Raw genomic sequence first — 13,165 nt, 5'->3', positions numbered from 1 at the left:
TTTATAGATGATACATCTAGGGTAGCATCAGAAAAGGGACAGGTTGTTTTTGTTTCACCTCTTGTGCCCTGGGGAAGGTATCATACAAAAGGAACACATTTGAAATCAGGACTGGGGCTATACTTTGGGGATCAGATCCATTTATTATTTACTTCACTATCTTCGAAACAGTCACCAGATATTCACACATATGATCATGGAGTGTTTTTAAGCTGAAAGAATCGATTTGTGGATGTTGGCTAACTTTTCCTTTGCCGCATTTGAGGTCATTAGCCCATGCAATATAAGAGTGTGATTGATTGCAGTGCTATCATATATTATAATAATAAAAGACGTGTTACTGATACCATAAGAGCTATTTTTATCTTGTTCTTCTCTTATTTTTCATCTGTATCAGTGTGGTTTATGTAAACCTGACACATTTGTGTATGTGAAACAGATGCAGGGTAAGGCACAGTTGTGTCTGTTCAAACCATATTTTTTTAATCATAGACATGATTTATGAAAATGTTCTTTGTGTATGAATTTTTCTTTTTCTCTCAAAATGCACAGTAATTATAAATCCAACATTCATTTTTTCCTCCCAGTACTTAAGAAAGCTAGAAGGAAGTTTTCAAGTTGCTTTGTTCATTCTGTCTTCATCAGGTGTTGTAAGAAAAACAGCTTGAGACTTTCCTGCAGATGCAAATAAAGCATTTAGAAATGCCCTCCTGAATCAAAGGGATTAGAAGGAAACAGTCTTTTCAGATGCCCAGAGCCACACCCTCTAAAGGGGTTTCCTCTAACCCAGGTTCTGGGTGCTGCTTCCTTTGCATCATGAATGGCAGAGGAAAAAAACGAAGATGGGAGACCTATCCCCAGTGCACTAATGGACAAGGTGAGTGTCCACAAGAGACATTATTGAGTCCAATGCTTCTTACCAGTGTATAGCACATTATCCACTATACCTCGCTCTTTTTTTAATACAAGAGAATTGTACATATTAGCATATACACATACGTATCGTACACTCATCATATCCAACCACCCTACTCTCACACCCTTCCCAATCCCTAGTGATCACTATTCTACTTTCAGGTTTTTTTTTTTAAGTTTCCTCATATAAGGAACATGCAGTACTTGTCTTTCTGTGTCTGTCTTATTTCACTTAACATAATTCCTCCAGTTTCATCCATTTTGCTGCAAATAGAAGGATTCTATTCTTCTTTATAGCCAAATGATACTCAATTATTTGTGTGTATATACTATATTTGCTTTACCCATTCACTGGATAATGGTCATTTAGGATGGTTCCATATCTTATCTATTGTTGAATAGTGCTGAAATAACTAGGGGCATGCAGATGTCTCTTTGGTATGCTGATTTCATTTCCCTTGTATATATACAGGAGTGTATGTCTGGATCATATGTTCCAATTTTAGTGTTTTGAGGAATCTCCATACTGTTCTCCATATTGGTTGCACTAATTTACATTCCTACCAACAGTGAGAATGTAGCAGCTCTTTTGTCTACACTTCTTTACTAGCATTTGTTATTTTTTTGTGTTTTGATAATAGCCATCCTAATTGGTAGGAGATGCTATCTCATTGTAATTTTGATGTTCAGTTTCCTGACAGCCAATGATATAGGGCATTTTACATATACTTATTGGCCATTTGTAGTTCTTCTTTTGAGAAGTGTCTATTCAGGACATTTGCTCATTTTTGAATTGGATTACTTATTCTTTTATTTTTAAGGGTTTTTTGAATTTTTTATATATTCTAGATATTAATTTTATGTCTGATGAATAGTTAGAAAATATTTTCTCCTATTCTGTAGGCTGTCTCTTTACTCTGTTGATTCTTTCCTTTGCTATGCAGAAGCTCTTTTAATTTGCAGTTCCATTTGTCAATTTTTGTTTTTGTTTCCTGTTCTGAAAATCCTTGCCTACCATTGTCTTGAAATGTTTTCCCAATGTTTCCTTCTTGTAGTTTTTTAATATTAGGCCTTACATTTAGATCTTTGATCCACTTAGGGTTGATTTTTGTACAGGGTGAGAGATGCAGGTTGATTTTCAGTCTTCTGCATATAGACGTCCAATTTTCCAGTACCACTTATTGTCCTTTCTCCAGTGTATGTTTTCGGCCTCTTTGGTTAGAATCAGTTGACTATAGATGTGTGGGCTTGTTTCTGGGCTCTCTATTTTGTTCCATTGGTTTATGTGTTCATTCTTATGGCAGTACTAGTTTTGGCCACTAAGGCTTTGTAGTTTGTCTACAAATTGGGAATTGTGATGTGTGTAGCTTTGGTCTTTTTTGCTCAAGACTGCTTGGGCTATTTTGGGTTTTTTGAGCTTCCATATAAATTTTAAGGTTTTTTTTTTCTAGTTCTGTGAAAAACGCTATTGGTACTTTGATGGAAATTGCATTGATTTTCTAGGTCCCTTTGGGTAGTATGGACATTTTAGCAGTATTCTTCCAACCCAAGAGCATGAGAAATATTTCCATTTTTTTTGTGTGTCTTCTTTGATTTCTTTTATCAGTGATTTGTAATTTTCACTGAAGAGGTCTTTCATTTCCTTGGTTAAGTTTATTCTTATGTATTTTGTTTATTGTTTATTTTTTTATAGCCATTATGAATGAGATTGCTTTCATGATTCTTTTCTTAGCAGATTTGTTATTGGTGTATAGAAAAGGTATTGTTTTTGTACGTTGACTTTATGTCCTGCCACTTTACTGAATCATTTATCAGTCCTAATAGGTTTTTTTTGTGTGTGGTGTGGAGACTTTAGTTTCTTTCTTTCTTTCTTTATTCTTTTTCTTTGTCTTTTTTCCTTTTCAGTACTGAGGATTGAAACTAGACAAGGGCTTTATCTCTTAGCTAAACTCCTTGCCTTTTGTTTTTATTTTGGTTTTGATAGAGGGTCTCAGTAACTTTTCCCAGGCTGGTCTTAAACTCACGATCCTTCTGCCTCTACCTCCCGAGTAGCTGGAAGCAGAGGTATGTACCATCATGCCTTGCTAGTCTATTTTTTTTTATTTTAAAGTACCATATCATCTGCAAATATAGATACTTTGACACTTTGTCTTTCTATTTGTATTCCTTTTATTTCTTTCTCTTGTCTTATAGCTCTGGCTAAAACTTCTAGTGCTATTTTGAAGTGAGAGTGGACACCCTTTTCTTATTCATGATCTTAGAGGAAATGCTTTCAGTGTTTTCTCATTCAGTATGATGCTGGCTATGGGTTTGTTTTATATAGTCTTTATTTTGTTAAGACAATTCTTTTGTACCTAATTAGTTCAGGGTTTTTGTCATGAATGTTGAATTTTATCAAATATCTTTTCTATATCTATTGAGATTATCATATGATTTTTATCCTTCATTTTGTTTATGTGATGTATTACATTTATTGATATATGTGTGTTGAGTTACCCTTGTATCCTTGGTGTGAAACCAATTTGATCATGGTAAATGATCTTTCTGATGTGCTATTGAATTCAATTTGCTGTTACCTAGTTCATCAGTATTATTGGTCTGTACACTTCTTTTTGTTATGTCCCTGTCAGGTTTTGATAACAGGGTAATGTTGGCCTTATAGAATGAGTTTGGAAATGTTCCCTCCCTTTGAATTCTTTGGAGTAGTGTGAGAAGAATAGTATTAGTTCTTTAAAAGTTTGGTAAAATTCAGCAGCGAATCCATATGGTCCTAGGCTTTTCTCTGTTGGGAAGCTTTTTATTCCTGATCCATGATTTCTTAGCCTAAAACTTACTTTATGTCCAATCTCTGACTAAGGGTTGCATGGATTTTATTTCTTCAGTGTTTTCAGAATCAACTTCTTTCCATCTCTGCCACTACAAACACATAGACCAAGCCCTCACTATCTCTCTCGGACATTGAATAGTCTTCAGCTAATCTCCCTACATCTATTCTTTCCTTCCTTGAGGTCCTACTGTGTTGTACCTAATATGACCTAAGAGGGAAATCAGAGGGTGTAGTTATCAGACCCTGGCCAGAGCTATGGCTATAGAAAACAGCTATCTGCCAGGAGCCTTTTAGGGGAATGAGTAAATGAATGAATGAATCATGAATAAATACCCCAAACATCTCTCCCATCTCCTATTTCCATGTCCTTCTGGCACCCTCTACTGACTGAACCCTACTGAAGTGCAGATAGCAAGAAAGTTCAGGGGGTGAGCTTTGTAGAGATAAGTCTCCTGGGATGTAGAGGATGTTGGAGAAGGGTAAAGTGTGGATCTGAGAGGCACACAGAAAGAGTTCACAGACAGCTTCTCTGTTTCAGATCATTTCAATGGCACCCCATTGTGCTTACACTTGATATCTCCTGTCCTATCTCCAAGAATGATAAGTCAAAGAATTAGAATTTTTTAAAAAAAGGGAATGGAAGTTTTCTTAGTATAGCTATAGTAAGAAGCCTGATGGTTGATGAGATGCTGCCAAAACTTGCTTTTATGAGAAGATTTTCTGAGATTAGCACATTGTTCAAATGCTTGCTGTTAAACTAATGTTATTTAAAGAGCTTGTAGGTGGTCTCTGCAGTCTTGTTTGTGTAGCTACTTTCTATTAATTTCCCCACATCTCCTCCATCATGGTTGGTGCAAAGCACACATCCCAGCAGTCCTATGTGAATGACCATGATTCTGAGTTTCTTTCTAGCCACAGAGCTGGGCCTGTCACTGGGTTTCATACACACATGAATCAGTTCCCAAGCATGGTTAATAGTACTTTGCTCTTACAATGAGGTAAATATTTGTAAGATTATTTCCAAACTACTGTGTGCATTTACCATGCAAAGACTGACAGCACTTTATAAGCATAGTTTCAAAGGAAATAATGATATGTTTCTGTCATCTCTTTTAGGACTATAGCTTTGTCCTAAACAGATTTACGATCTTCCTTTCTTTTTCTATTTCTCACTCTCTTTTCCCACCCTCTCTTTCTTTCTTTTCTTCTTTTATATGTTCTTTCTTCTCCATTTTCTAGAAATTTTCACCTTTTACTAACAGTAGCACTTTATTTTCCTATTTAAATTAGTTTTTAAAAAGTGTAAAACAATTATTCATCGTTCTAGCCCTTGGAATTAATTATTATTAACTCATTATTGTTATTGCTTTTAGTTTTTTTTGTATAACAGGATAACAGAATACTTCCTGTTTCATTTATCAAGAAGCCCAATAGTATTTGAAACCAGACTTTCAGGGCCACTACCCACCATGGATATTTTAATATGATGTAAAATTCGGAAAAAAAATTAGTGGAGCAACCATGCTGGATATGTAAACTAGGTAGGTAAGGATGGGTTTTGTGACCTTTGACCCTTCACTGGAGGGCATAAAAGGGTTAAAATTGAAGAGGATGAGAGGTAGAAGTAGGGAGAGAATTAGGAGCATGCTCCTCCATGGTCTATGGGGTGCTTCTTTTTAACCCCAAGACAAATGACTGTAGCTCCAAGCTCACTACTTCAAGGGCTTGACATGTATCACCGGGAGACTTTGGGACATGGAGGTGGAGGCCTGGCAAACAAGTGGCTGTGGTGAGCAGCTTCTCTGAGAAGGCCCTTGTGGGAGTTGGCTGCTCTGAGCATAGTCCACACTCTCCAAATTTGCTTCCTTTGGACCAGATATATGCCATACAGGGAGCATCCCCAACTGCAGGAATGTTGGGACTCCAGTAGAAAGACCCTTCATGGGATGAACCCTGCCAAGGACTAAGGAAACAGCATAGGACATGTGACTTGCAGAAAGGAACTGGAGTGATATGGGGCCACCCCCAGTGACAGAAGGATTTTCAGATGAATCAGGTCCTTCTTCCTCACAACAGGAAACAAAAACAAAACAAAACAAAAGATGTCATTAACTAACATTCCCACTATATTAGTCTGGATCAAGAAGACTTTTGCTGTCTTTACCTGTCCTCACCATACCCAGGCCTGGAGGAGTCAGAAACCCCATATCTGGGGCAGGAAGATATGAGCAATACAGGGAAAGAAGGATCTGCATGCCTATCCCATATTATAGATTACAGCCCAATGCCTTCTGAGCTAGGCAGGTGTGAAGCTTGATGTGTGGTTTTGACTACTACATGGGACTGTACATTATCTACTGAAATGACACAATCTCTTGAGACCATAAACAATGAAAGAATATGTTATAGTCTCAGATAGACCAGAAAATGTATGGGACAATGTCTAGATTTTTTCCAAGGGGTTGGGATACAGTGGCCTTCCAAAAGGAGGTTTGAATGGGGAAATGGGGAAAAGGATAGTTTGTTGGCACCTGAGTCTCAGCCCTTTGTGAATATGCTTGTCCATGTATTAAACACACACACAACTATACAGAAATTATATGTGAATTCACCACCCTAAAACAAATTAAAGCATTGCACTCAAAGCTGAAGCCTCCTTTGCTTTCTTCTTCATTGTGTTACAATGTTTTGTCTGAGTTCCTATAGGGTATATATTAATGTAAGGACTCTTGTTTTTTCCTATTTTTGCCAGAATTTCCTTATAGTTACTACAAAACAAAGAGGGGAATTGGTTTCATTTTACAGGCAGGAAGGCCCAGGCTTATGAACATTGTAGATGTTTCCATTTGCTCACATCGGCCAAGTGGCATCAAAAGCTCTTTTCTTGGGCTGCATTGCAATCACAAGGATGGATTTCTTCAGCAACCATCCCCCAAGGACCTCAAGGTTTGTCTTCTCCCATTCCACCCTCTCCTCCCTGTGACTGGCCTGTGTGGAGAGGAGTCTTTGTTTGCATCCTTGGTATGCTGGCCCTCTCGGCTGCCCCTGCATGCTTTCCCTGTTAATGGAAGGGCTGGCACCCCTGCACCTTAGTCACGCTCAATTCATTTTAGTGGACCAGGTCAGCCAAGCCAACATTTACTCAGGCCCATAGCCATTGGGCAGAGTCCTTTACAACATCAACAGCAGCAGCCAATGAGGAGGCTTGTTTAGTTCAAGTTCATTGCCTTTTGGGATTGGTGCCAAGGCCTTTGGGATGAGTCCATGGCATTCCTTTGTAAGTAAGGTACAGTGACCACCTCTTGGACAGCTGAAGAGTCCCACGGATTCAAATGAAGCCAGTTGATGTCATTTCATTTGGCACTTAAAGCTGGAAGCAACCCTGGGGCTTTGCTTAGGATTTGGAACATTTATCTTGTAGCTTCGAGTGGGAAATTCCTCATTAAACAGCCAGCTCCACGTGAATGTTTAGAGAGAGAGGCCATAAAATACATGCTGGGAGGATTCAGAGGAAATTTGTTTAGGTGTCACCTTCCCTTTTTGCCTTTAAACATTCAGCTTAGAATTCTACTCACTTGAGCAAAGTTGGCCACTCTGTAGTTTGACTCATATTAAAACTTATCGTATTTATCATCAATGACTATCTGGGAGAATATCAGGACAGGGGTCACCCAGCTCCAGTGAACCCCCAGGCCACTCTAAAGTTGATTTCATTTACCTCTCCCATATACCTGTCAATTTTTAAAACATGTTTGAATTTCCCCTGTCCTCAATAGCCAAGTTATTTAATCAATGGATTTAAAACTGGGATGTCCAAAGCCTGTCAAAATACTGTTGTAGCTGTGGACAAATTTTGGAGTCAGATCTGGTTGAAGTTTGGAATTATCACTTGCTGTGAATGAGATCCTAGCCAAGGTATGAATTCCTTTTACAGAAGAGGCAATGAAGAGTAATGATGAGGAGAAAAGGCTCTGCAAACCAAATGCTGGGTTGGAATTCTGGCTCCCCCACTTACTAGCTGAGTGACTTGTACAAGACTACTTAGTCACTCTGTGCTCTAGTTTTCCTATCTTTAAATGAAGAGAAAAACAGCACTTCAGCAAAGGTGCAGGATTCAAACCCCATACATAAAAGTCACTTGCATTTATATGCATTAACTATGAATAATCTGAAAAGGAAATTAAGAAAAAAATTCCATTTATAATAGCACCAGAGTAAAATAAGAATAAACTTAATAGGAGAGGTAAAAGACTTTTACAGTGAAAACTATAAAACATTACTGAAAAAATTTGAAGACTCAAATAAAGGGAAAGGTATCTGTACTCATGGACTGGAAAAATTAATACTGTTAAGATGTCTATACTACCCAATGTGATCCACAGATTCAATTCAATTTTGCCAAAATCCCAGTGGGTTTGGGAAAACTGGATATCCACATGCAAAAATGTAAAGGTTATCTTACACCATAAACAATGAATTCAAAACTTACCAAAGGCCAAAATGTAAGAAGTAAAACAATAAAAACTTTTCAAGAAAAGAGAAGAAAATCTTCATGACTTTGGATTTGGCAATTATTTCTTGGTTGTTACATCAAAAACACAAGCAACAAAAGAAAATATAGATAAATTGATTTCATTAAAACTAAAAACTGGGCTGGTGGAATGGCTGAACTGCTAGGGACCCTGCTTAGTAAGCATGAGGCCCTGAGTTCAAACCTCAGCACCAGAAAAAACAAACAAATCTGAAAACTTTTGTGCAGCAAATAATTCTATCAAGAAGGTGAAAAGGCAACTCACGGAATGGGAGGATATTTGCAAATCATATATCTGATAAGGGACTGATGTTCAGAATATAAAAGAAACTTGTACAATTAAAGGAAAAAAACAAATGACCCTGAGGGAGAAAAAAGGACTAATGAGTTGAATAGACATTTTTCAAAGAAAATACACTCATGGCCTGTAAGCACTTGAAGAACTGCCCACTGTCACTAGTCATTAAGGAAATATAAATTAAAAACCATATTGAGACATCATTTCATACACACGTTAGAATGGCTATTATTTTAAAACAAACAAAACATCCATAAAATAACAAATATTGATAAGGATGTACAGAAATTAGAACCCTTGTGCATTGCTGGTGGGAATATAAAGTAGTGTGGACATTGAGAAAAAAAGTATGGTTGATCCTCAAAAAATTAAACATAGAAATATGATTGAATCCAACAATTCCACTTCTGGATATTTACCCCAAAGAATCAAAAGCAAGGACTCAAATAGATATTTGTATACCCATATTCACAGCAGTATTAATCACAACACCCAAATGTGGGCACTATCCAAGTATCCATCAAGAAATGGAAGGATAAGCCAAGTGATACCACTGTAGGTATACACGCATATACATACACACATGACCAAACATTATTCAACCTGTAAAATAAATGGAATTATGGTATGTTACAATAGAATGAATCTGAAAACACTATGTTAAATAAAATAATCCAGTACAAAAGGACCAATGTTGTTTGATTACATCAGGAACCTAGAGGAGTCCAATTCAGAAACAAAGTAGGATCATGGTTCCTGTGGGGGGAGGGAGGGAGGTTTGAAGATAAGGTGTCATAGAGATGGATGGTGGTGATGGTCACACATTGGCATGAATGTACTCAATGCCATCTCTCTGCACACTCACTGAAAAATAGTTCAAATGGCAAATGTCATTTTACCACAGGAAAAGATAGCCTTTAGTTCTAGTGTGGTGAGAAGGATTAAGACAGTTAATAGATCTAAAGCAGGTCTAAAACAAAGGTAGGCAAGTTTTCTCTGAGAAGAACCATAGAGTAAGTGTTTGAGATTTTTATGGGACACGTAGCCTCTGTTCTAAGTATTTAGTTCTGTCATTTTAGCATAATAGACACTAAGTAGATGAATGTGCATGGTGGCTGTATTCCAGTGAAGTTTATATATCAAATAGATGGTGAGCAGAATTTGGTCATGGGTAGTAGTTGTTCCCTGACCCTTCATCTAAAATGTTTAGAGTAATTCTTGGCACAGATTCAGTGGTATTTACATATTAGATGTTATTGCTATTACTAGATAGGATTGCTATGAGTAATTAAATAAAATAATTTCTAAAAGTGCCTGGCCTACAGTACATAATTTCTGATAGATTTTAAGCCATGACATAATGGGGGACATTTCATGCCAGGTTTGAAACCTGAGATACAAATGTGCACCTAGGTCTGGCTGAACAGAAATGAGGCAGGACACAATGACACTGAATGAAGCATGACCTGACCTTAAGTTGGGCAGGTGCCCCTCAGCTTTGCTGGATCTTGTCTGTGAACCTGTGATGGTCTCTCCATGGACAAATGCTCCACTTCATTCAGTAGCTGTCCATTAGACCTGCTCACAACTGCTGATAGGCTCCAAAGTATGGCCTGTAGAATGGTGGCCAGTGGATCTGTCAATCAGCCTCTTCACTCTTTCTAGGGAATTTGTTAGAAACACAGGTCCTCAGCACCAACACCCTCTACCTCTACTGAGAACTCTGGGGTGAGGCAGTCAAATCTGTGTTCATACATCCCCAGGTACTCAGGCCACTCTGGTGCCACCAAAGTGTGAAACCCACTGCCAAATATAGCGCAGTGACAGCTTCTCCTCTTGATGGGCTGGAGTTTATGACTTGGCAAGGGGACAAATTGTGCTTTTCACTGCTCTGCCCTGACACCTCTGCCCCCCACTGCAAGGCCCAGTGCATGATGTTAGAAATGCATGTCAGAGCCAGCAGTGGTTTAGCCATCTTTGTTGTTGTCAGTGTGTTGACATCTGCACAAGTGACTGAGAAAGTGTATCTCTGGTCCCTTGAGAGCTCTGATGGTGAAAGGTAGCCATAAAAACCATGCTTGCTGGGCATGGGAAGATGCACCATGAGGTGAGCTCATGAGGGACGAGAGCAGGCCCTGACACAAACCTTCAGTGCACATTCAAGGCTGCTGCATGAATTAGGCAGCTGAAGGCTTCAGGACCCTCACGTTCTGCTCATCTTGCCAACATATGGGGGAAAACATCTAGCTCTTTGTTCTCTTCCTCTCTGAAACTTGGTTTGCTGGTGATGTTGACATGGTCTTCTCATTAGGAGAATGTTAATATGGAGAATTCTCCAGTTGGCCATAATTCTCCATGTGTGTCAAACACACCCAGAGACACTTCTCTGTCTCCTACACACTCTGGTCTGTGCCCACATAGTTTTGGCATGATCAAGACCTCTCCTGCAGCAGGATGAGCCCTTCCAATCTTCCTGAGCCCAGGCCTTTTAGTTTCGTTGCAGAAATGCATCTCTGAGAGGCAGAGGAGCCTGGAAATGTCTGCTGAAATTAATGTCTGTCAACCTTGAAGGATCTGGAATGGGGCCTCCCAGGTGACTGAGGAATCTACAGTCTGCCAGATAAACTATAAGAACAAGGAGGTATGAACACATCCGGGATGCTGGCGTGGAATGTCAGCCTTGCCTAGAATGTGCGTGTCAGGCCAGAGTTTGTGACTGGAGCAGAATCCTGGCCAGGCTGCAGTAAACACTGCTCAGTGTTCCGCATCCAGGATACCAAACAAGCCCTGAGGAGCAGGGCTTTTCCACCAGAGGCATCTTCTGCCTTGTCCAGAACACTTCAATTTGGAAAAAGAAAACATACACTCTCAAAGACCTTCCCCTGACCCCACCAAGATCAGAAAAGGAAAATGAGGAAAGAAACGAGAGTATTTGGGCACTAATGTTTGAATAGATTTCTCTCTAGGAGAGCAAAATTGCTTAGAAAAAGAAACAAATGTGCACATACAAACACACACACACACACACACACACACACACACACACACACAAACTACTTATGAGTGACAAAAGCAGGGATTATTGCTTATTTCTTTCTTGTATTGTGCTCTAATGGGGCTTTCAGATGTTTCCTTGGTTTTTTTGATATTCAATTATGATTTTTTTTCATGTATGATTGGTATTTTTGTCAGGGGAAATTATTAATGATGTGATCTTTAAAAGAAGACTCACAAAGCAGATACTGATTCATTTATGGGTCAGGTCAGGAAATCTCTGTTTTACTTTGCAGATTTTGGAAGCCAGGAACAAAAATTAGAAACATTTTTTTTAGAAAAAAAAATTAGGTTTGAAGCCAGGTATGGTGGCTCATGTCTATATTCCCAGCTACTCAGGAGGCATAGGTAGGAGGACTATGGTCAGATTCTTGTCCTGGGCAGATCAAGAGACCCTATGTGAAAAATAAGCAAAAAGGACTAATGGTGTGGCATAAGTGGGAGAGCACCTGCCTACCAAGAATGAGGCCCTGAGTGCAAATCCAAGTACTGAAAAAAAATAATAAATTAGATCTGAATGGTGTGAGTGCCACATTTCTTTCAGGTGAGTAAGGAGAGAGTGGCTGTCACTATTAGTGCTACTAAGTGCCAGCAGCTTGTTCTATTGTAAACAGTAAGCTGAGACAATGGCAACAGTGGGCTGAAGTTCATAACCAAAGCTACTGCTGATCTGAAAAGAATAAGGGGCCACCTGATATGTTCAAGACCTCTTAGCTCCTCTAATTCCCTTCTCCCTTGCTGGCTGGTGCTCCCAACTTTTTTGAGTAGGTCATGGTGTTTTTTTATTGTCCATTGTAAAGAAATAAATATGACAACATTTTAACTAGAACTAGAACACTGTGACTCGAGTGCAGATTAGTGCATATTTAACTAATAGTACATCTTCCCCCGAGACACTTTGACTCAGTTAGAGCACACTGAGCCCTTGAAGGCAAAGAAACAGGTATCAAAGTGCTCAGGAATTTGTTATCATAATTCAGACATTACAAATTTATCACTTGTCCCTAGTGATAAATTGTTGAGGATTGGCAGGAATTCAGATAGGGTCCCTCTTCTCTGTCTTCTTGGAGGGAGACATTCATAATGAACCTTCAAAAGTCTGAACTCTGTGGAAGCTGATGGGTGGACACTGAAAACAGAGAAGGTTGGGTAGGCTTGAACCACAGGCAGCAGGAAAAGGCCCTTCAGGCACAGAAAGCACTAAGGTTTACAGGTGGGAGTAGACAGGGGCACTGTGAGCAGAGGGGAGTCCCAAGTAGTTAAAGAGAAGGATTAGAAAGCATGTAGTGGGGTACAAATGCTGGAGTGGGGGTGTTGCATTTTATTGGGAAAATTTTAAATGTTCCTGAGTGTGAGAAAGGTCATATTGATTTGTGTTCTGGGAAAGAAAACTTGTGTAAGATCTAGAGGGTAGAATGTGAGAGGAAGGGGCTGGCAGCAGACAGTCATTTGGGTGACTGTGTTATTTTAGGCCCTAATGTATTGACAATATTGAAGGTAGGAATGATTGCACATGCTGAGGTGGAGGTCACTGGGAGGG

Source organism: Castor canadensis, chromosome 10 (genome assembly GCF_047511655.1).
Source record: "Castor canadensis chromosome 10, mCasCan1.hap1v2, whole genome shotgun sequence".
Classification (NCBI taxonomy): domain Eukaryota; kingdom Metazoa; phylum Chordata; class Mammalia; order Rodentia; family Castoridae; genus Castor; species Castor canadensis.
Note: the sequence above shows the minus strand (reverse complement) of the source record.